Source organism: Terrapene carolina, unplaced genomic scaffold (genome assembly GCF_002925995.2).
Source record: "Terrapene carolina triunguis isolate 2854851 unplaced genomic scaffold, T_m_triunguis-2.0 Scaffold147, whole genome shotgun sequence".
NCBI lineage: Eukaryota > Metazoa > Chordata > Testudines > Emydidae > Terrapene > Terrapene triunguis.
In genome coordinates, this window is record NW_020664498.1 from 7856960 (window position 1) to 7861542 (window position 4583).

Sequence of the window (4583 nt, forward strand, 5' to 3'; positions counted from 1 at the left end):
CCCCCCCCAGAACTCCCAACCCATCCAACCCTCCCCCCGCCCCCTGACAGCCCCCCGGGACTCCTTACCACCATGCTACTCCAGTCCCTGGCTCCACGGGGAGCCAAAACAAACAGGTTGCGGAGCCCACAGCCCCTCCCCCGCAGCATGCTGGCAAAGTGAGGCTGAGCCAAGGGGAGGAGGGGAGGGACTCTGCCTGCTGGAGGCAGAGGCGTAGCGAGCGCCCTCCGTACCCTCCGACCGGAGGGGGCCCCCACAAGGAAGGGGGCCCCTAAAAGTGGCAAAATAAATACCACATTCCAGTTTCTGCATTGTAAGGGGCCCCGCCCAGACATATGTTCGGAGGGGGCCACCGTTCGGAGGGGGCCACGTTCTTTGTTGCTACGGCCCTGGCTGGAGGCCAATGGGAGCAGCTAAATCAGGCCAGGCGCCCCATGAGCCACGCCGTACTCTGTGTGAGGGGAAGGGAGGGGAGGGAGGAAAAATCTTGGACGCCCCCAACCACTTGGCACCCTAGGCGAGCACCTAGTTCGCCTAGTGGTTGCACCAGCCCTGAGGACACTTCCCCAGTGGCCTATGGGTTCCCAGCCCAAGCGCCCTAAGAATAGCAGCTATGTGCCACCATGTCCTTTTAACAAACTGCTTTCAGTTCCCTGGGCCACTTCCCCACAGCCTGAGCCTTCATCAGTGTTTCTCCCTTACCTCAGGGCTCTTATGTGTCAAGCCAAGCAGCCAGCCAGGAGGTCTTGTTCCAGAACTGAGCTGTCCCTGGTACTGCAGTTCCCTTTAGCCAGCCAGGAGCACCATCTGCACTCCACTAGCTCCAGCAAGAAACTGCCTATGCACTGCACTGCAGCTCCTTTTTATATGGCCCTCTTGAGCTCTAATTGGCTGCTTCCCCTACAGCCACTCTAGGCTGCCTGGAAGACTCCTCTATTGCTCCTTTCCTGGGATGGGTATGGCAGGACCCTGAGGCCTCCAGCAGAGGCATCATTTCTTTTTCCCACAAAAGCCTAGCTGGAAGAGACTGCCCATCAGGAGGGGATTCCTCTCGGGGTTGAGTTTGTAATCAGACTTGCAAATGGCCAGCTATTTTGGCTCTCAGAAGGTTCCTCCCCTCCAAAATGAGTGCCCATCCCAGGAGAATGGGAGACAGGACAAGGGGCTAACTACTGCACAGCTGGAGGTTTGGCTCAGATACGCCTCCAAAGGTCTGTGATGCCCAGTGCCACCCGAACCTCCCTGCTCCAGGCCCTTTAGTAATCATCTCCACCCCGTTCCCTGTGCCGCGGACCTACTGCTGGGCCCAGTTTCCCACAGCAAGCGTTCTGCAGGTCCCGCTAGCTGGTGAGTTAAAAGGGAGAGGTTCTGGGGCTGCGGCCCAGTATGCGCTTGGAGCAGGAGCAGTCAGGGGCCTGCAAAGCTGCCATGCCCCGCGAAAGGAGGTGGGGAGTGCAGGATAGGGTGGCTGCCCATTGGAGGGCGCCTAGAGAAGGGAGCAAGGGAGCTCTATGGAGGGGTCATGGGGTTCAGAGGGCTCGTTGGGATAGTGAGTCATGGGGACAGGGGACGGGAGTCTGGGGGAGGGGCGCAGAGAGAAGGTGGGTGCAGCCAATGCATTGGGACCCTCTCACTTCATGTGCCGCAATCCAGGGAGGATGCAGGGGATGCGCTAGCTCCTCACCTCGACTCACCCCAGCAGCAGGCGGTGGGAGCAGGGCTATTCAGCACCACTGTGGAGCGACTGTAGGCTCTGCACCAGGCTGAGAGCATGGGAATGTGTCAGTTGCCCCTCTACTTAATACCAAACCAGCGCTTGTCACAGGCTGCTCACAGGGCCTCGTGAGGCCTGGCTCTGCCACAGCATGTGCTCGTCTGAATGCTAGCGGCACTCCTGCCTTATACAGCTCATCATTTCCCTCAGCGTGGACAGACACAGCTGGTGCCTGGCCCCTCTCGCTCACACAGCGCGGCTTGTGCCCTTGAGGTGAAGTACCCGGGGTCTGTGCCCATGGACAAGCATAGGATGCTGGCTTGGTTCATCAGATTTGCTTTGCTACCGAGACGAATGTCCTGCTGCGCCGGGCCAGCACCGAGGCCAGCTGGAGAGTCCCCGCTTCTGCTCCGTGGTAGGAGTGTGTGACAGTGGCTGCGGGGCCTGGCCTGAGCCTTGCTAGTGACTGTGGTGTTGGCAGGTACCTGGCCAAGGCCTTGCTCTGACCCGATGAAAGTCCTGCACAAGTATGAAATGACTGTCACTGCAGGCTGCATCGCCCTGGCCTGCATGCAGCAACGGCAGCTCCTTCCACATCGGAGCTGAAGGAGTCCTGGCTCCCCACTCCAAGAGGCAGAGCGTGTACTGGCTGAGCTGTGAGAAGACAGCGTTTCTCTGCTGCGAGCCCTGGGGCCGCTGGTGGAGGGGAGCACGCTGCTGGCCTGCGACAGGGCATCACTCGCTGCCCACTGGCAGAGATGGGGTGGGAAGGCATGCCAGTTACGTTTGCTGTGCTGGGACTCCCCCCAACCCCATCCGGTCCTTACACAGTGGTGCATATTCCACTGCCCTGACTCCCTAACATAAAATAACCCAACATACCCAGTGTCACAGTTATTCCATGTTCCCCTGGTCCCCCACCCTCCTGGCCCACAACGAGATCCAGCAGTTCCCCTCCACACACAAGGCCCCTCTGGATAGCTCCCCACTGGGAATGCGTCTGTCTGTACCACCTGAGCTACCCCTGGCAGAGAGCCCTGGCACTGCACTGCTGTAATGCCAGGGCAGGTCTGGGTGCAACGCCAGGCTGGGAGGTGAGGAAAGGTGCGTTTCGTTCTGGGATCTGTCGCGGGCTGAATGTGCAGCCTTGAACGGGTCCCAAAGCCGCATCAGTCACCCCCGCAGTGCAATGGGGGCGGTGAGGGTTCAGCTGCTGACCCGCCTAGGACTGGAATATTTCACAGCGAAGCCCAAAGCCGCTAGCCAGGGCAGGGGAGGCAGGAGAGGTTTACTTGGCTTGTCTCTGTGCCCACCGGAGGCCATTAGCTGTCCAGTGAAGGGGGAAGGTTCACTGCTGCTGACTTGCTCTTTGATTTCAGGTTCTGAAAGAAGGCAAAGAAATGGAGGGTTCCTTGGAACAGGACATTAAGAAGCAAATGTAAGATGGTTATTGTTAATATTATCATCATTGTCACTGTGACCAGTATGGCAATTTCTTGCAATAGCCTTGAAAAACCTTACCTAATTAAGTTTAAGCATCGTTGGGGTCCATTGTATTAAATGCAAAGGTTACATTTTACTGTGGGTCGGGATTAAATGTAACCCCTCTTTGTAGGGGGTGATGGGATGTGACCACTGGGAAATGTTATGAACTGCAGAGGACTGTACTGAACAATGGGCCAGACGTGAATGGACTTTTGGGGTAGACAGTGTTGCGTGGATTGCCTGAGGAAGTGAATGCAATTCCCCACCCCTGCTGATGCAAAAACCCAGCCTTTGGAAGCTGCGCCCAGAGAAGGGCCGGCCTGCTCTGCAAGCTGCAGAAGTGCCCAGAACCCAGGGAGGCAGGAAGGTGCTCAGGCCCCAGCAGGAGAAACTGTGGAGGCCTGGGAACTGTGCAGCCTGGAAAAGCCCCAGTCAGGAGGGACCATGCCCTGCTACAATGCATAAGAAATTCTGCATTTTCTTTTTGAATTACTATCTATTTGACACATTCTTTATGGATTCAGAGATCATATGATCATCTAGCCTGACCTCCTACATTACAGAGATCAGAGAACCTCACCCAGTGATTCTTGTAGTGGAGGGAATTCTCCGGTAATCCCAGATTTTCCTCAGTCAAGCAAAAATGAGTGAGGCCAGGCTTGCCATGGGGGTTGACTGCTTTCATTTGGCTGTATCCCACCTGTTTGTTAATTGTCCCATGGAAGATCTGGGGTTAGTTAGGGTTATTTAGAGCATGACAAAGCTTTTTCATTGAAAAGTAATGCTGCCAAAAAATGGCTTTTGTCAAAAATGAAAATGTCATGGCAAAAATTTCACTTTCAATCAAATTTCCCAATTTTTCGCTGAAAAACCAAATATTTTTCAGTAACATTTTTTACTAACATATTTTTCAGTAACAGTTTTCCAAGAAAAACCACAATAAAATTTGCAGGAAATTTTAAAAGAATTATATTGATTTTTGGGGGGTTGTTTGAGGCTTGTTTTCCAAAATTTGGCATACTTTTTAATAGTGATCACTGTAAGAGCAGAAAACCCTGGGTTGTGATTGGCTGGAAACAGTCACGTGATATCAATAAATCACAACTATTTACCCCTTCAGTGTATTGAGTCCTGGGACAATATTAACTAATTAGATCATATATGCATATTTGCATATGTCTCCTAATTGGCTTCTGTGCCAAAATAAATATATATCTGTAGAAAGCAACAGAGGGTCCTGTGGCACCTTTAAGACTAACAGAAGTATTGGAGCATAAGCTTTCGTGGGTGAATGCCCACTTCATCAGACGCAAGTGTGTCTGATGAAGTGGGCATTTACCCACGAAAGCTTATGCTCCAATACTTCTGTTAGTCTTAAAGGTGC

General features: G+C 53.8%; 1 non-coding gene across 1 annotated transcript in view; it reads left to right on the forward strand.

The window, feature by feature from the left end:
* Positions 1-4583, forward strand: part of LOC113406880 — an 11075-nt gene that overhangs the window by 4305 nt on the left and 2187 nt on the right. The window contains exon 2 of the transcript XR_003899848.1: positions 3094-3152. This is a non-coding gene — a transcript (uncharacterized LOC113406880). The remainder of the gene's footprint in view (positions 1-3093; positions 3153-4583) is intronic.